General features: G+C 37.3%; 1 protein-coding gene across 8 annotated transcripts in view; it reads right to left on the bottom strand.

Moving 5' to 3' along the window:
- Positions 1-20979, bottom strand: part of LOC135206918 (POU domain, class 6, transcription factor 2-like) — a 978430-nt gene that overhangs the window by 695937 nt on the left and 261514 nt on the right. For 2 of the 8 annotated variants that reach the window (XM_064238423.1, XM_064238476.1), the window contains exon 1: positions 17718-17830. The exons of 4 other annotated variants lie outside the window; for them this stretch is intronic. The gene's annotated coding sequence lies outside the window, so the exon portion shown is untranslated. Of the gene's footprint in view, positions 1-15891; positions 15958-17717; positions 17831-20979 lie in introns of those variants that run through there. 2 more of the 8 variants (XM_064238486.1, XM_064238431.1) reach the window with 2 other exon arrangements.

Raw genomic sequence — 20979 nt, 5'->3', positions numbered from 1 at the left:
GAGGAGGAGAGGGAAGGAAGGAAAAGGGTAGTAGTAGTAGTAGTAGAGGAGAGAGAGAGAGAGAGAGAGAGAGAGAGAGAGAGAGAGAGAGAGAGGACGAAATGGAAAAGGGAAGTGGGCGTGGGGTGTTAAAGGGAGCGCTTGAACCAGAGCGATAAAAGAGGCAAAAAGGAACAGAGGAAAGGGGGAAGAGTTAAAGAGGACGAGAGAAAAAATACCGAGGGCAAGGGAAATAGAAATGGGGGGATAAGGAATCTAAGGAAATGGGGAACAGCAAAACACGGAGAGGAAATATTGAAAAATAAATGAAAAATGTCCAGCTAAAACGAATTGAGAATCATGCCGGACTGACAAAAACACCATAAGCGGCAAGAGAAACAAAACCGTAAATTAACGCTGCATAAAACAACTCGAATGTTTTATAAACAAATTTAAACAATCACTTATCAAACAGGAAACAAAATCACTCGCAAACTTCTGGAACAAAAGAAAAGGAATAACAAGTAATGACAAAAACAAAAGAAAAACAAAAGTCCGACGGCTAAATTAATCAAACGGGGGAAAGATTACTTTGTCAAAAACAAAAGGCATCAATAGTCGAGCAAACGATCATTGCTGCTGTACCAAATAGCATGATTAAGTCGCTGCTTTGTCAAATCAAATATGACGGTAAAAGTCGGTTCCTTTTCCATAAAGCAGAGTTGCCTCATTTGCAAAAGTCGGAGGCTGGAGAGTCCTCAGGCCTATGATGTGGAGAGAGAGAGAGAGAGAGAGAGAGAGAGAGAGAGAGAGAGAGAGAAGGCGGATGGTGGACAACAGACCCACGAGGTCATATCCCTTAGCGATGTGTTTGTTAGCTTTTAATGTTACATAATATTGTGTTTATGGCAACACAAATGTGATTAAATCTTTCTGAATTATGAGATTCCAAAGCGGGTTTAAATGGCGGTGCCGGTGGCACGGCGTTGGTACGTTTGTTCGTCCGTCGGGTTCGTTAACGTCATACGCGGTAGCTTCTGTTGTCGACGAAAAACTTGAAAACCATACATAATACACACACACACACAAAATGCAATGAGTTGGATCAGCAGTCTACCAGTTTCAACAATGTACCAGAGTTCAACAAGCGCGTCTCGCCTCCAACATATAAAACAAGGAAGCATAGCATCATCAAACAACTACACACACACACACACACACACACATACACACACGGAGCGTAAGGACCTTCCAAAAGCACCCACAACAAGGAGTGAATGCCAATGGGACCCACACACCAGTTTTGCCATCTGGGACAACAGAGATGATGTCCGAGACCCGAGGATGATCTCTCCTTGGATGTAACGCGTCCACTGATTCGTCGCTCTATACGAGCTCCCGTTTTGGAGGAGTAAACAAATGTTTCTTCTTTCCCGTTTTGTGTATCTGGAGAGGCGTACGAAGATAAGGACTGGAAGCATTTCATGTTGAATTCTCTAATCGATCTGATCATTGTTTTCCTTTTAATACGTATGCATCGTTGAGGCTTAACATTTCAATATGTGAGCAGCGACAATAGCGCGAAAGGTCGCAAAATATTCTGAGAGAAAGAGAGAGAGAAAGAGAGAGAAACAACTAAAATACTCGAAGATGGATTAGAACGTGCTGCAAACTCCTTGCGGACGTGTAGCGTCTGTCGTCATGTGACGAATACGCCAACCCACGAACAACAGTTACGAATGAAGATCCTCCAGAATCGTGAACCTTTAAAACAAAATCATTTCGGACGTCCCTCGACGTATCTTACGAGCGATGAAAGGCAGCTCTCTGCACATCCCGATGAAGACATGTCATTCGCAGAAATAATCTCCGACTGACTGGCTCGTTTTCATTGACAATCCAGAGGCGTCACCTCCCGGGCCATTACGATCGGTCATGCGTCCACTTTCGGCGCCTTATGCGCATTAATTCAGGTACTTATCGTCGACGTCCGCTACATAAAGAAGGAGACTTTCGGCCTTAGCTCCCCCCGTCTGCTCTTCCCCCTCCCTCCACCGCCGGGACGGGGTCCGGCTGGGAAGTTCCAGGCGGAAAAGGTCCTCAAATCTTGTTCCTTTCGGACAGCGACCGACGCCCACTAAATCTATGGGTCGTAAACGAGACGAAGACAATCCTCGGGGGAAAAATGGCTGCAGGCGTGCCCTCGAAACAGGACTAACGTGACCCCTAATGCCCGGCGGTGGCGTGGAATATTCATAAGAAGGAAGCTCGGCCCGGTCCTTACTTAACATTCGACATCGATGGCCAATTACCTCCTTTAAGCATCACCTTGCATATTATGGACGAAGAGGAGGAGGAGGAGGAGGAGGAGAAGAGATTACTCCTCTCCGTTTTATTCTTATCCTACTTCCGTTAGAACTAGTATGAGATTGATCATATGTATCGCAAAGACTGCGCGTTTCATTTCAGTGAGTTCTCTGCTCGTAAAACGTTTCATACGTCTGTCTTCAAAAGGCATGAAGTTTTAATAAAACCTATTCACTCCTAATGACTTTATCATTTCAAAGAGTTGACGATCATCACACGAACAGTCTCATAGAAACATAAATAGTTCGAAATAAAATGGAATTAGATTAATTATTCATCGTGTAAGATTTCTAGCGCAAAAAAAAAAAAACACTTGCTTTTATGATAACTTAAGACTGTTCCCAAAAAATCCCCCTCATGCCATTCAGCCCCTTTGGTTTAACGGGTTCGGTTTGTGTGAATCAAGGAAGAGAAAAAGGCTCCTCATTATCCAAACTAATTGATGAGAAAACTTCGCTAACTTCCCAGAACAACATCTACTTAAGATTAGTTCCCTCAATCGCATCGACATCAAAGCAAACACTTAAACCGAGAGCCTTCCAGATCGAGGGGAAAAAAGCTCATTCATTACTTTGCAACTTGAATTCACCCTCGTGTTATAAAAGGGGAAAAAATGAGGCTAATCAGCACCACAAACAGAATGAAAACGAGCCAAACACAAAGAATAAAAAAAAAGGAACAGGCGAAGCAAACTTGAAACAGAGACGCTTTTTGAAGAGAGGTGAAAGCAAATTAACATTCCATGATAAAGAATAAAGGAACAATTAGATAATATTATCCGACTGTTCATTTATCGACAGCCATTGTGACACCCATTTATTCACACCATGCAAAACAAGAGCATCCAAAGCTACTAAAGATTAGACCCCAATATTTCCAAACAAAAGAACATCGATGTGACCGATTCTCTATTGCACGAGATCGTGTGACATTTTCCAATTAATTTCGTCCCATTCCAAAATGCACCGCATTCACTCGCCGTACACACACACAGTAATTGTCACCACTCAAATAAAATCAAAAAGGGGATGGGCGATGAGGGGGGGATTAGGGGGGGGTTGGGAAGTGGGAATGCAATAGGGGTAGGGGGTCGCTTAGAGAACGAGGGGGAGGGAATTCCTCTTTTTTTCGGCAATTCATAAAAATCACACCACAAATAATTGTCTTAGTTATCGACAAGTATATTGGACGCTGATGTCACCGATTTTCGGGAGGTATGGCCTCGCGTTGATTTATAATTCCCCAAACTGGACATATCTGCACGGCGGGGGGAGGGGAGGGGGTTGGGGGGAAGGGGAGTGGGAGCAGGAGCAAGAGGAGGAAGAGGAGGGGGGAGAGGGTCAGGGGTGAACAATAATGATAATTAATTATCCTCCTAAAAAGTTTTTATTATTCAGAGATGACCAACCGGAGAACAATTGACTCTAATATTATTATCATTTAATACCTTTGATTGAAGGACAATAATCCATCACGGCATTTATATCATAACAATAAGACTATAAACAAAACAAAAACTATAATTGTTATTACTCTGTCGCCACGAACTGATTGTCTGTACCTGTCTGTGTCCTACTAGTCACTACACGGTTTCACGGTGACACGGCTCCCAGGCGCTGGTAGGCAAAGCCATCATATATCATGTGACTAAATAAAGGACAAAGAACGTAGTATTGCTAGTTTATTTATTTATTTATTTATTTTTTTTGTAAAATGCGTAACCGCAAGGCATGGAGACTTGATTAATCTTCAGCATGTTGCCAGACCTCGAATGCCAAAGGATTCGGAATTTGAACATGCGGTTCCGTTAAGCATTTACATGACAGGAAAGTTAATATTTTTGACAGCATAATGACTGAAGAACTTTCTCCTTTATTTCGACTTCTCTCGATCAATTGTAATTCTTGAAATTCATTCACTTAGCGATCAACGGCAATTGTAAATTCAAGACACCGTCTTAGATTTCTAAAACTCCTCCAAAATACAGTTAAGTCATGAGTAAAAGTTATCGGAAATAAAAAAGCGATAAGCGCAAAATTCCTCTGCAATACAACTAAGACACGTGAAATTCCTCGACCCGTGTAAGTTCCTCGGACATACGTCTCAGACACGTTTCAGATTCACTGAAAAGAGATTCAAAACCCTGCGTCCTTAGGGCATTACTTGTGCTCTATTACAAATCCAATGGTTGAGAAAACATGCAGAAATTAGCTTATTCGAGGACCCCAAAACCCTTTCAAATGCGTCCACACAACTTCAGTGAACATGATATTACCGTGTGCGTTAATTTCTTTTCGAGGAGTCATCGTTACCATTAATGTTCGTATGACGTTTTCTTTCTCCAGGGCTGCGTTTGAGATTATTCTCTCCTGCAATTCTGTTTCAATCCCCATCAGATCTGCCCTCGTCCCTGCCCTTCCTGTGACTTTCTGGGCTTAAGTAATGAATTTTGTTCGGCTAGTTCCTTATCTGTCGCGAATTGGTGTCTTCTCCCTTTCTCATCACCTGCCTAAACCACCTCAATCTTCAAGACCTCGTCTATTTCTTAACCTCCAGCCATCACATCACTGAGCAAATTCCTAAGTCATTAAGTTTATATGACTTTTAATAACACTTACTTGACAATTCACGACGCAAAACGGCGTAACAGGTCAAATACGCATCTTTTACTTAAATGGTTTTTTACTAAATAAGTCCATTATTATATACTCTCGAACTTGACACGAGATAGTTAAGGCAATACCCGTTCTCAAATCTACCCAGGCACGTCGCTTAGAAAATGGACCGTCTTACAGACGATGTTAATGGAACTGAAGACGTGTATAATGGCATTTTATCGCTGACATAGAACACATTAGGAATCCCGTAGGAATTTCATGCGGCAATTGGGGATGGCGACCATCCAGCGATGATTAGGCACATTCCCTCCTCAGGAAGCGGGTAATGAATAAAGAAGTACTGACATTTAGCACTGATCTTAAGGACCCGAGTGTTTTCGTGGACAATGTTTTACGTCAAGAGCATCCTTGTTCTCTCCAGGGTAGTAGTACGGTGTCCTAGGGGCCACTAATTCTGTGGAACTCCTACGTACAAAATCTCAAAACTCTCTCTCTCTCTCTCTCTCTCTCTCTCTCTCTCTCTCTCTCTCTCTCTCTGGTATACTGCAAATCCTCAAATAAATATTTAGACTTGACTCAACACCCGGCGGTAAGCACAACGAATCGATACACCAAAATGATAATTTATGGAATCTTTGCACTGCGTTCAAAAACGTATCACATACATACCTATATACGCAGTACATAATACATAAACGTAAGCACAGTTTTACAAAACTACATACATATATCAAGTAACCACATAAACTCTCCTCGCACAAAAAAGATAAATAAATACTACAAACGACAACGATTTCGCTACAGCATTTGTATATCGCATCATAGGCAGCATGAAACTAATATTCAAGTTTTTCTTTGTCTATCTCCTGTCAGATATGGAAATATCATTCCTTCAATAATAATAATAATAATAATAATAATAATAATAATAATAATAATAATAATAATAATAATAATAAATGAAAAAAAAGAACATTAAAAGAAGTAACTCCCAGAAGAAAATAAGTAAGGCCCAAAAGGATCTGTTTCGTACATGTTTGTAGTATCATCTATCCTAAGGCCACGGATCCTAAACAAGGGAGGGTTATCTTAATCTACGGACTTAACATACACATTTTTGAAACATTTGACTTTAGAATAACTTCCCTTAGTATATTCCCAAATTCATATTTTTTATGAAGTGGCTAAAAGGATTTTTTCTTTACCTTATTTCGCATAAATGAAACTCAAAGATATGCCACAAAAATAAATTTTAAATTATTACGCCATCCCATATCAATAATATACTAAGATTACAGGTTATATCGATCGACATAATGGCACTAGTTCATTCTAGTTACGCTCGAAAAGCATGATGATATGACACTAGTAGGATTATCGTCGTATACCACATCGAAACAGACAAATCTTAAATGCTAAAATCAAGGCAAAATCCATACTTATCTTTATTTTGGCCTGCACTTGGAAAGAATAAACGTCAAAAGAGCAATGTCTCTTTTAAAAAGCCCCAAAGATGAGTGGCTTCCCAAGCAGATCTTAGGTTGACCTCAAATGTAGGACTTCACTTTAAAGTATAAATGATGTCAGGCCGAGTTTCCTGTCTCCTCGACCTACGCTTACGGCCTTCAGTGATTTACGTAACGGATAATGTAGAGTTTACGAAACTCTATCAATCTTCTGTAACTCTAGTTTTTAAAAAATTAAATAATTCCATAAAATATCTTTACCGAGTTTTGTTTCGATACCACATTCATTCACACCTGTCACATTCATGCAACCTTGTCGCTCACTGCCTGAATAATGAAGCAGGTGTTAACTTCCTACTGATTGGGCCTCCGGCGATGGTAGGCGAAAAAAAAAAAGATGATGATCCCACAAGGAACTGCATATTGATATGGACACTCTTTACTGCGAAACATAAAAAGGTGAGGTGAATCAAAAACTGAATTAATCTTAATGTAAATGCCTCCATAAGGATTGCTTATTCAATACCTCCGCATAATGTTTTGCATACATAAATGGCGATTACTTGTCAAAGAGCGACCACATTATGTCGTAGAAACAAAAATAACACTTATAAGTAAACGATGAGATTAATGTCAAATTTACCATTTAATCAAGTGGACGCAGAAGCAGTTAAAAAATTATTTACAAGTGAGAAATTGATGATTCCAACGTAAAGACGATAAATTACGAAGGATTAAAAAAAGAAGTACTGGGAGAATGAAAATCAAGGCTAATATATAAATATATATATATATATATATATATATATATATATATATATATATATATATATATATATATATATATACAAATAAGATTATCCATCGAACACAGAAAAGACTATAAAAAAAACCTTACCGTGAAAAAAATAAAAATATGAACTCGAAAATCATTCAAAAGCCATCGAAGTAAGAAAAAATACCCGGCGAGTGATTAAAGAGAAAAAGAAAAATAAGAAAAAGACAAACCATTATCAAAACGGCAAAAAGAAATTATGCATGTAGATGCGACAGATTGTTCATGCAGCGCTCAATCCAAGTTGCTTAACGTTCCTCTCCGATATTCAAAGAGCACAATACGCATCATCTGCGATTCATATGCGATTCGGTTCGAATTAAAACTGGGGAAAACGTCATGTTGATTTCATGATAATGTCTTTAGGAGCATCCCATTGCAGTCATTTAAGCAACGCAATGGCAGTGATGTGGTCACCGGGTTTTATTTGTGCGCCTCCGTTTTGCTCTCTGTCTGTTTCGGCCTCGTTTCTTTTTTTTTATTTTTATTTTATTTTTTTTAAATTTGTGATTCCGGTGTTTTCCAGACGGGATGCAAGATCATAAGAGAAATGTATCGACTTAACGTTTCCATGTATTTTCCACGATGGCCTGTAGTATTTTAAACCTCTGTGTGAGGTGAGAGAGAGAGAGAGAGAGAGAGAGAGAGAGAGAGAGAGAGAGAGAGAGAGAGAGACCCTCACGACGGGTACTGCTGATGCAACACCTCAACGTTATGGTTTGTCTTTAGAGTTTACTAAAATACAGCAGTAGCAAAAATTATACAGGAGAAACCTTGGGCCCTTAGTATCCCATTTCCGGCATACCAATAGGAGGTTCCTTTTCCTTCGCAAGGTTGGGGGCGGGGGGGGGGGGGGGGGGGGGGGGGATATGGATGGAGGATGGGAGGAGAAATAAACGGTAATTATAGATGACAGATTCGTTAATAAAGGCGAATTTTATTCAACTTTTCATATACTGGAACATATGGCAAAAATGGAAAATATTATTCCAATAGGAAAATCTTTACAAGACGACAAATTGAAATATTGAATGAAAAAAAAAAAATATTATGGAAAATATTGTTCCAATCAGGCGATTCACCGAATTTACAGATACCTTATTCATTAAAATATTCTCATAAACTATGATGATATCACTACAGCACTTCAAAGCTAAACGTGATGAAATATACAGACTAATACCAACTAAACTTGGTTATTCGCTCTCTCTCTCTCTTTCCGTAAGTCTAAAAAAATCTTCACTACACAACGGGCAGCGAGATATTCTTCCTTTTACAAAATCAACCCGAGAAAACTGACACTTCAAAATGATCAATGCTGTCCATGCATATTATGAAAAGCACATTAATACTATACAAAGTATCAAAATTATACAGTGCATTTTGTCAGTAAATTGATTCGATTATAATTTTAGGAGATTATGTAGACGGTTAAAACAGGTTATATATAAATATATATATATATATATATTATCTATATATATATATATATATATATATAATATTATATAATAAACCTTTAATCGTTTCTCAACATAATCTCCAATGGTTATAATTAAATCAATTGAAGTCCTGACGAAATACACTGCATAATTTTGATTGTTTTCACAATCTAAGGACTTGATATATACATAAATTCATATATGTATATATGTATAAATCAAACCGGCCCTGTAAAGGACACGCCCAAAATGATAAAAAGAACGCCGCCAGACTCCTTTACCTGAAGTGACCAACAATCCACCGCGAATCAAAACACTCATGACGACGCATAAACGACGGTTTAATAATTAACAAGGTAAAAATGACAGCAACTATAGATACACAGTGAAGCAATTAGAAGTGAAGATTGAATAGTCAAAACGATATCAAAATTCTGCCAATCATCGACTGATGACTTCAAAATGTAATTATCATTCGCTATCCATTATTCCATTATTTCTATCACCACGTCCTTCTCTCATTAAAACTTTATTTAATTCTGCCTCGTTCAATTACAATGAATTTTAATAACACCGCCCCGCTTTACAGAATTTACATTTACCAAGAACCGATTGCGGTGGGTTCCAGATGTAAGACATTTCACGGGCGGATTTGCCTTCGAAATCAGGGAAACGTTTAAGATCGCAATTAAGAAAACGTTTAAGGTCAAAATGTAGGAAACGTTTACGATCAAAATGAAGAAACCGTTTGAGATCAAAATTAAGATAAATGTTTAAGGTCAAAATGAAGGAAACGAAGATAAAAAGGAAGGAAACGTTTAAGGTCAAAATGAAGGAAACGAAGATAAAAAGGAAAGAAGCGTTTATGATCAAAATGAATAAACGTTTTAGATCTAAGTAAGGGAAATGTTTAACATAAAAATGAAGAAAACGTTTAACATCGAATCAAAGAAACGCTGAAGATCAAATCTGAGGAAACGTTTAAGAGCAAAATTAAGGAAATGTTTACGTTAAAAATTATGGAAACGTTGAAGAATAATTAATGAAACATTGGGCGAGAATCTGCTGTCATCTGATATAAAAAATAACTCAAATAACGTCACAAACATAAACTTACTTTCTTGAGACGTGCTACAGCTTTCAAACTTTTTTGAATACGTTTACGAACATTAAATCATTCACGCACGAACGCAAATATATTGCAACACCATCTAACCCTTTAATACCGACAAAATTCACTAAGAATCGGCGAATCGTTCGAACCTTTATAAAGCCTTCTAGACAGTTCAAATCTTTACCGCTCCGACAAGCTATTACGAAAAGATGCATAATCGAGGCAATTCGAAAGCATGGCCTACTACGCCTAAATCAATAAAACGGCTGGAGGTTTATGTCCATGAGCAGGCACCAGAAAGCACAGGCACTAAACCAATACAATAAGACTCCGGTGCCAAACTTAAGCCCAGCAGGTACGAAGGTTATTTCATATTTAGATTCATTCGAAAACATATGAATAATATTTTAATCTATGAAAGTAACGTTGACTTGTAAATCGAAACATACAGTGGTCTATATATATATATATATATATATATATATATATATATATATATATATATATATATATATATATATAAATATACAATAGTATAGCCATTTACCACTCCAAGGCTGCGAAATGAATCAAGTCCAGATGACTTTCGGTCTGAATGAGCTTTTAATTCTTTGGTCTTCCGGAAAGTCCCGACGGAATTTTCATGATAGATAATGATAGCTGACAAATCTCTACTTGCTTGAACTATGCAGAGGGAATCGCCATTTCATATTGGGGATTGTGCCCCAATATTGCAAGAGGCTTCTGGAAATCCACGAAATGATTCTTTATAAATTACTCGTGTCAAAATCCGGTGGGTGAACAATGATTCGTTATCAATAAAATAATCTCACGCAGAATGGACGAAAGAAATAAGTAATTCAGATGCATGGAGAGAGAGAGAGAGAGAGAGAGAGAGAGAGAGAGAGAGAGAGAATACGTACCTTCAAATCTTGCATTCGAAAAGACCCCATAATTTTACTAGTTGAGTGCCCAGAAGCGAGAATAGGGCAGAGGTATTACCCACAAATGGAATTTTCATTATCATATTCATATGGCTTTTTATTTAATTAACTTCCATTATTAAGTTTATATGCTATTTTATTTCATTAATTACCATTCTGTTCCCAAGCCATCTTGGGAGGATTTTTCTTCACAGCAAAACTTTGCACAGATAAAAGTACTACCCCTGCCAGAGCGGTTTACAGATTAAACAATACGCCAGGACAAAAACAGGTGTGAAAACCTATAAGTAAAATAAAACTTGCATAAATACCTAACTGCTAAAGATACGACGACAATCTGATTCAAGAAAAGTGTAGCCTGGTAAGACAAATCTGTGGATCAAATATATCGCCATAAGGTAACTCGTGTAGAAAATGACAATAGGTTAGCGTTTCAAATAGCCTTCGAACTTCATCATTAAGGCAGAATCCAATAAAATAATACAAGCAAAGTAACAGCACAAGCATAGGTACCATCGGCAAAAACTACGAAAGTCACAAGTATCTTTCCCGATTTTTTCTGGAAGACGTCTTGTTACGTTCATGAGGTCGATATTTTCTTACTTATTGAGTAAAATACCACTCTTTTACTGAATAAGCTGGGTTTTGATAACTGAAAACGCAGCATAAAAACTTACTTATTAATACGTAGAATACCCTAAGAAATATAATAACTGAAAGTAACGAAGATGTCAACAAAACACTTTATTCTATGATACCAAAACTTTCTCGTGAGTCTTCTAAACAAAGGAACTTAAAACATAGCGAATGCTTGCAAAATCGTTTTCTTATTTCTGAATATTAGGCGACAACTGAAATCTGTTGCGTTATTCTCACCATATTCCCTTTGAAACTGCATGTTTTAATTCAAAAGTTTAACCAGTAAAGGTAAAAAGAAAGAAAAAAATTCTGCACGAGGAACAGTGAAGAAAAGCAGCCATCTGAATGGATTTTGGAAATTCCTCTCGTATAATTCATAAAAAGGCACAAAAATATGAAAAAAATGGCTTTCCATCCAAGAAGAGTCTATATTCAAATCAGACGAACGCCATCCACTTGTTATTCAAATATCTCAGAGAGAGAGAGAGAGAGAGAGAGAGAGAGAGAGAGAGAAGAATAAAGCATAGCACTCTCTCTCTCTCTCTACATCCAGGCGATGAGGAGGGGTACATCGACCAGTCGATCGTCGATCGTTTCCGTAGGCGATGATGAGAATTATTCATGGCATTTGAATCCAGCGATTTCTGACCTCGGGGAATCTTCGACGAAAACGACAATGGCAATGATGGACCCGTCGCCGAGCTATGCCGTCGGACACAGCCATCATTCAGTAATTCTCATCCAGATCATCCGTCGCTTTTCGACTTTGCCCCCCCCCACCTTAGCATATTTCATTTCAGTTTCATCCATATCAACCGCATTTCCCTTTCACCCGTGACAAATTTTATTTCCCCTTCACTCATTTACCTTTCCCCCGAATAGAACTCATTTGCTTTCCAACCATAACACTCTCATTTCCCTTAACCACACATTCAACCTTCATAAAGGAGACAACTTGGCGACGAGCTGTGAATAAGGAAATTCTTATATCAACGTGGTCTAATTTCTCACCTCTGCTTAATGAAGACTTCAAGGGGACTACCAGCAAGTTAAATCTGTTTATCTGTCAATGAAACAACAAATTCGGCAACGTCTGCCTTTGGAAATGCTTCCAGGATCACTAATCCAAAATTACGTTATTTTACATCTGTGACACAAGTATAAAAAGACTAAGGTGTAACCAAATAATTCTAAGACGATAATAGGCCTCTTCACTATCAAAGACTAGAACACCACTCATCATTTCCAAGACAGAAACAGAGAAAAAGAAAAAGATGTAATAGAAAGAATTCCCATACATAAATAAGCATGCCAAAATCAATTCTCACGAAGGAAAGCTGAAAACTATATCAGCTGAAACCTGAAACAAATAAAGAAAATAAAAAAATTGAAATCGATTGGAATCAAGATAAGAATATAATCGAAAACAACATACCAAAAAATATTGAGAAGATTTCACATAAAGAAATAAGGGATTACTTGTAAAAATAACTCATAAACACGCATATTATTCGACGGCAATAAATTGCCACAAATACAGAAAGAGGAAAAAATATTCCTCTTATAGGGTAGTATCTAGACAGAGATAAGATGTTCTAAAGCCCTCATTAAACTTTCCCTTGTATCTAAACACAGTTGCTGAAGATAGATGACCAAAAGAGTCACACCTCACCAGGTATATTTTATTGTACCCTTTAACACTTTATACATTAACCTTGCCTTAAGGAAAGAAGGGCCCGTGCTGGCGTAAATCGAGCTCAATTGCGTAAATCGAGCTCAATCTAAAACCAGCCGTCCATCAGACAAAACACTTGTTTTTGTATTTGACTAAAATGACCCTTAAGCGGAGCACCACCAAATATGTAGAACGGAACTGGGAGCATCATCATTTCCACATCCATTACCCGTGAAATTGTCAAATTAGACTTTAGAATGAGGGACGAAATCACTTGTCTTGGAACTATGGGACCTACTTCTCTAACTACTCCGCTATTCACACACTTGGAATAACTTCATTAAAATCTAAATTTGCCAGATGTAAGAAGACCTGTCACTAAGACCTGCCACTGCACTTAATTCGTCCGGAAAAGGCGGATTTAAGGCCAAGAGATTTCTTTAATTATATCTGACTAAGCTGGTCTGCTCTACCATGGGTTTTCTTCTCCATGAAAAGCTCACACGCCAAATTTGAGATCAAATTCATGAACTGAATCTCAACAATATTCTTTTGGAATAAAAATATTTCCTAAGTGTACACAACAAAAGAAAATCAAACATATGACAATAATCCACACACAAACGCATACCTGTGCCAAAGTTTGTGTCTTCATTCAGCTCTCTTTTTCAGTACACCAGAACTGACGAATTTCCTCTAAACTGTGTGAAACATTATCATATTCATGAATTTGTTGTTTCACTGCTTTCATTAAGTTCGATACTGAACTTGAAACTTTTTCCTTAACTTTCTTTCTTTTGTTTTTTTAATAAAAGCGCTATGAAGTGCTTTTGCCTATATTATAGTGGTGCTAGAGAACATATTATACTAATGACCTTGGGAGGGTAGGATGTAAGGTACGGCTGAGGAGAATTTGCAATTATAGAGGCTTATCATCTGGTCTAGCAGATTCGACATATGTGAGGAACAACATATTTCCTAACAATGAGTTTCACATTTCTCTCTCTCTCTCCTCTCTCTCTCTCTCTCTCTCTCTCTCTCTCTCTTTCGATGAGTGCCCTAACTCATCAGCTATTAAACGTTTTATAGGATTTCACCCCTATTGAACCTAAACTTTATAAATGAATGAATGTGAAAGAGAGATAGAGGGAGATTTCCTCTTATTTGAATTTTAAATAAAGAAGCAAATAACTTCTTACATACAAAAAATCATTTTGCATTCTTCCGTAAGGATATGCAAACATTTTTCATTATTGCAACAAGGTAATAATTCAAAATTAGAAATTTGAAATTTTCTAATATGACATCCTGACACGAAAATTTTCAAGACAAGGATACCGACACGGAACTAAACATACTAAATCTCATTTGGACACTGGAAAGACAGAGAGAGAGAGACGAGAGATGAGAGAGAGAGCTTAGGAGAGGGGGGGGGGCGAGAGAGAGAGAGAGAGAGAGAGATAGGACTTCCTACGCCCCGAAAAACCTCAAGACGTAGATTTCGGGTTCGGGGAGAAAAATAGATTTGTGCGCCAACGGTAAAAAAAAAAAGAATGATATATATATATATATATATATATATATATATATATATATATATATATATATATATATATATGTATATATATATATATATAGTATATATATATATGTATATATATATATATATATATATATATATATATATATATATATATATATATATATATATATATATATATATATATATATATATTGCATGACTATTTACATTAAGTTGGCGCAAGCAATCACAAGCCTACAGGCCACCTTGTAATTCTACCACGTAATCATGAACATGGCGCATTTACCCGGCAAAGAAGTATATAGTACACTGTAGTTGACCAAGGAGAAATACGAACCACGTCAGGGGAACCAAAAGAATGTAAGAAATACAAATATTAGAAAAAAAATGCCCGGTGCAACGATGGCACGTGCTCCATAGGTTTGCTTGCAAGCAGAAACCCAGCAAGCAAACTGGAACACTTCAGGTTGTACAACGGTAAGCTGATTGGGAGCTTAGCAGTCATTACATTTCATCAGTATCGCAGGCGAAATGAACTGAGGCTGCTACTGTTGGCGATTCAAATTTTCTGTATCGGTTTCTGATGACAAAGGTATTGACTTCAGTTCTGCCACTGCTTGCGCATCAAGCATCGGTGAACGATCTATAACGTCACATCAACTTCTTACCCAAAGCGCAACTTAAGCAATGATATGATCTTTTCAGGAAGTTTAAATGTTTCAGTTTGCGAAACTCCACCATTCTAGGAAGGCAACTATTTAAAAAATATATATATTCTTTTATGTCTCCCCTTTTCGATCCCTTTATTTTTGGGAGTCACTTAAAATTGAGAAAGCATCATATCGATTATTTCAATTCCAGCTTATTTACTTAGTACATATATCCTTGAATATACACAAAAGCTTATGTGGGAATTTCACCTAAAACCTTACATACCTTGAAAGTCAAGTTACCTATCAATATATCATATATATTCAAAGTACACGTTCAGTGTATACTTTTACAGTACTTACTGCCAGTTTGTTTACTACAGCTAGACCTGACTACTCCTCCCGAATTTTCATCTTTTCTTGAACTTAACCAACCCTTTTCTTTTCATGAGCAGAGGAAAACAAGCTCCATATATTTAACAATTCACAAGCAGCATGAGACACTTCTAACCCTTATAGTGAATTCGCTTCCCATGGATCCATGGTTGGCTGCAATTGGCATAAAGACAAAGATTAAGATCGAACTAATGGTGTACGAGTCATCGTCATTCATTATTACCGTTTCAGGGAAAGCAGCTTTGTATTATACACCAGGCGCAGGAAGTGGAACCGTCGGCCGTACTTCTAACAATGGCAAACTCGCCCATACGTACCTGAAATAAAATAGGTAAGGTCAGTTAATAGTTCTATCACAGTCACCTGAGAAACAAGAGGTTTACGAAGATTGTATGCTTAAATATTCATATACGGCTCAATAAGAAAGATTATGGTAATATACATGAAAATATAAACATCCTACAGATATAAGATCTTATTCAAAGATGCTGATAACAAATACATATTAATAAGACAAACAAATTTCTGAGCAGAATTATAAACTGGACTTCGCAAGTACAGAATCTCTCTCTCTCTCTCTCTCTCTCTCTCTCTCTCTCTCTCTCTCTCTCAAGAGATAAATAAAGCAGCCTATTGCAGTAAACTACGAAGAATATTACTTCTAATTATATCAGTAATAATCTTGCCTGTTATCATCCCATCCAAATTATATCTGGATACTGTACAAGAGCTTTTTATTTAAAAGTGGTCAAGACAAAGTCATCAGGCTACGAGACCAACCACGCAACGTTGCACTCGAAATACGTCGATCAATATCCGACTATAAGGAATTCATTCAACACTTATAACGGGGTCCAGACCGTCCAGATCGGTATGGGAATATCTGACAATATGAAATGTCTAACAAGATCAGGGTGCTGTGGTATTCCCTTTCTGACAAAGGTGCTGCGCACACCTTTACGACCGCACCTGCTAAAACCCGTGGTTTCGCGGTGTTGCAGCGAGCACGGACCTGCAACTGTCAATTGGGCGTAGGTTTTGATGCGCTTTGCACCACTTTGTCGTTAAATACAAACGTCCTGTCTGCAGGCACAATCGGAGGAGCATTCTTGGCGCCTGTGTCTCCAGGGGAAGTAGCGATAAGCCAGAGCCCAGCAACATGGACCACAAATTCACTGAAGAGGTCTCAAACTGAAGGGTCGTATCTTACCAGCTATAAATCTTATTGGAACGTAGGGAGGGGAATGCAATACGTCGGGCAGCATTACGTTATAACTATCAAGAAATGAAATAACGAAAATAAGGCGCTTCTCAATATACAAAAAAAAGGTATTAGGAGGACAACCTATGCGGCACACGGCTCTTTGTGGTGGCATTCCCCAAGTTGCGGGCTTTCCGGAAACTTCCAGACGACCACACATTAAAGATTGGATAAATCAGGCCTTTCTTTGGGTAAATCAGGCTTTTCTTTTAATAATCAAGTAAAAGAAATCGAAGAATTTCTGTATTTCTTTCAAATGACTCCAAACTTTAAATTAAATTCATTCACATCCGGAACCCGGAAGCGCTTCCAAACAAAACCAACTTGTATAGAGTAAACTTGAAAAGCATTCGAGACCGTAACTGCGCAAAATCTTCATTACATAATCATAGTCTATGCCTGGATTGCATCAGCTTAAAAAAACACAGCCTTAGAAGATTACTACATAATAAGACTGTTCTTTTCAATATTGAAAACGCATCTACATGACACTGCAGGTGTTATCATATCATCACAAAAAGTGTATGTCTATTAAACACACGTCCCTAAATGGGAGTGTTAGTGACTGAAAAAACAAGTTGTCGCCTGTGCCGAGACGACATCAATTAACTCGTTAAAAAGCACGGACTGCATTCTAGAACTAGAACAGCTTCAAGGCAACCGACAACTATTGAAGCGCTTGGCACTAGAACACAACATTGAACAACTGTCCTCGTCAGCACTATACCGCAGAACTCTCTGTCCAAGATCTCGGGTATATCCCGTCGTTGCCGCTCGATTTTACTTACCAACAATCCCAAAATCTGCAGAAAGAAGACCAAATAACGACGCCAACAAAGTTAAATCACAACACAACACTCAGACAAACATCATAGTCTTCTCGTCCAGCACGCGACACGGGACAGTCTCCGGCCCCTTGCGTACTTGCCGGGGTAGGGGGAGGGATGATGCGAGACCTCCCAGTGACGTCACAAGCTCGAGCATGTCCAGTGATTGGCTATCTAAATGTGACGTCATGACCTAAGCGTTTATGAATTCCTTCCTTCCAATTGCTGATAAAAAAAAGTCTTTTAGAGAAAGGGCAGCCACTGTTTCAGGTGGAAATGATCAAACATCATACTTGTACAGTATCCGTTCGGTTATTTATTGTGAGACGCATTTCCCTGAAAACTTTCCGATCGAACAAGGCAATTGCTTAAAGGAAGAACTGTCACTCACCACCTGTGGTCAAGCCGGTCATTATTTAACGGAGCATTTTAAGTTACCGATGAGACAGATAATGATTTAGCAACGCCCTCGTCCGACAGGTGACGAGCGGTTACCGACAAAGGCAGGGAAAAAAACAAAAGCTCCAACAACCCGACAATAATTTGTCTTATCTCCTCATCACGCTACCTCGCTTCCGTTAAGACGCAAGAACGCACGCTGACGACCTTCCTTATTTATAAACTCCTTGTAAAGAAGAGTAGATGAATAGAAAAGATACCGTCGGTGGGAAAAATGAACAGTTATCGGACTATTCATCTTGTGAACGGCGCTTCCCACAACGTTCTGGCCGCGCATGTCAACGCCCCTCGAGCGCCTGTTTTCCCCCAAGAGAGAGAGAGAGAGAGAGAGAGAGAGAGAGAGAGAGAGAGAGAGAACGCAGAAGCGTGGAGATGGAAGATAAAAAGAAAAATGATTAAAGCAATGCCAGGTAAAACGGTCATTACCAGCAAGGACTCCTTGCGCACTCGCGTGTTATATTATAGAGTAATGGAGTTCCACCCCCTCGTAATTATCCTGCAGCCTAATGGTACAGTCTACTGCATGAAAATGAGTAGCGCTGATAATGATAACAACATTAACGAATAAAAAAATAATGGTACGCTTTGCAGTCGTTATTTCAGATGTTAATCGTAATGAAAGCGGTTGCTAGGATGGACAATGAATTTACCTAGTGTATCACATTAACTAGTGACCTGGATAATAATAATAATAATAATAATAATAATAATAATAATAATAATAATAATAATAATAATAAAAACAAGAACATCTGCAAGCAACAGCATAAAACAAGTGCAAGTATGTGTGTGTATAATATATATATAGATATATATATATATATATATATCTATCTATATATATATATCATATATATTGAAGGGAGCACATAAGCAGCTGCTAAATTGCAAAACAGGAAGGAGAGGAGATGTATCTGTTTAAGTGAAGTAGACTTCCATTTAATGCTGCTGAGGGTTTTAAATATACGCACACACAAACGCAATGCACGCGCAAACACACATATATCACAAACCCTCATATCCGGAAATAAAAGAAATATTGTAAAAAATTTATATATAGCATATATATATATATAATATATATATAATATATATATATATATATATATATATATATATATATATATATATATATATATATATATATATATATATATATATATGTATATATATATATATATATATATATATATATATATATATATATATATATATAATATATATATATGTATATATATATATATATATATATATACATACATATATATATATATATATATATATATATATATATAAATATACATATATATATATATAGGGAACAACAAAAATGCATATAAATGCATTCTAGAATCTCAACTATATCACCAATGATAAATTAGAATGTAGATATATAAATTGAAAGAAACTGAAGGAAAGAAGAAGAAGAATGAATAGTGTATGGATAGAATGATAAAGCATACAACGAGAGGTGTCGTCCCCCCATTTATTTTTTAACATCGTGAAGACAGAGTTCAGTTTCCAAGTAAGGAACAATTTTGGTTATGCTTTCGATCAACAGGGAAAAATTGGGGGCATCCACAAAATCTTTGCTTGCTGCTCTTGGGTCCGTAAATTAACAGCCTTTTTACCAAGAATTTATTGGGTCTCCATTAACGATTCGTCTATATATAGGTATATGATATATATATATATATAAATAAATATATATTTATATATATAATAATTATATATATATATGAAGAATAGATAGAAGTTTACTGGCCACAACATATATAGTTATTAAAATTACAAGATTTTGAATATGGTCCAGCAAAAGCAGATCAAAATGCAGATATCAATCTTTAGAATAAAAAAAAACACATCTAAACTAGAACACTTGAAACCATGTTATAGAATATTTGCAGCATATTAATATTTACAATAAAAAATGTAAAATGCAGCTCAATAAACGAAAACCTTATAACCATTATATATCATTCAGAAGCTTAAAACAAAGAACCCTAAAATGGAAACTGATTCAGCAATTTATTGCAAGTCTAGTAATTCCTTAAGGAGTACTGTTGTAGAGTCTGCACCAATTCCATTTAGCCTTATCTGACATGCAATCGTCCTTCGGAAAGCGAAGAATGTAAGAGCAATAACGTAACACCTAAATTCTACGAAGGTTACGTAATATTGCACAGCAATCTTTTCTTGGACTGATAAGATACGAGTATATCCTTGGGTCGTTTACATTGCGGTTAAGCTCCACCCTTCTTCCAGGATCTTGTTTCCTTCGGGCCTGGGCTAAAACACGGGATTAAGTTTCCCTTACCACTGGCCTTTGCTCTAAATACCTGTCATAAAATTTTCTAGAGAAGAGGACAAATCGCATGTATTCAATGACTGATAATAACTGGTAATAACGGATCTCTTCTTTATCTATTGACTATTACCTTCTGTTACTTCCTTTCAATGAACACTATATGCTTTGGAAGCTTGAATTTCATGCCAGTGGTCCTTGTGGGCTTGTCCCATATGAATAGGGTTCATCTTCTAAATAATAATAAAAATAATAATAATTGACATATCCTCCATCGGCACATTGCTTGCCAGTCTAAGCGGTACTGAAAAATCAACAATAAGGGGACTTGAGAAAGTCCTGGGTAAAATTAACGCAGCTGAATCAGCCATTATTTTCAAGAGAAGTTGTTTAAAAGGTCTACTTCCCAACTTTACCAACTTCAGGCTCCACGACCCTTCAGCCCGTTTAGAAGGGGGC

The sequence above is a fragment of the Macrobrachium nipponense genome, chromosome 11 (assembly GCF_015104395.2).
Source record: "Macrobrachium nipponense isolate FS-2020 chromosome 11, ASM1510439v2, whole genome shotgun sequence".
Taxonomy (NCBI): domain Eukaryota; kingdom Metazoa; phylum Arthropoda; class Malacostraca; order Decapoda; family Palaemonidae; genus Macrobrachium; species Macrobrachium nipponense.
This window is presented reverse-complemented; position numbering and strand designations above follow the sequence as displayed.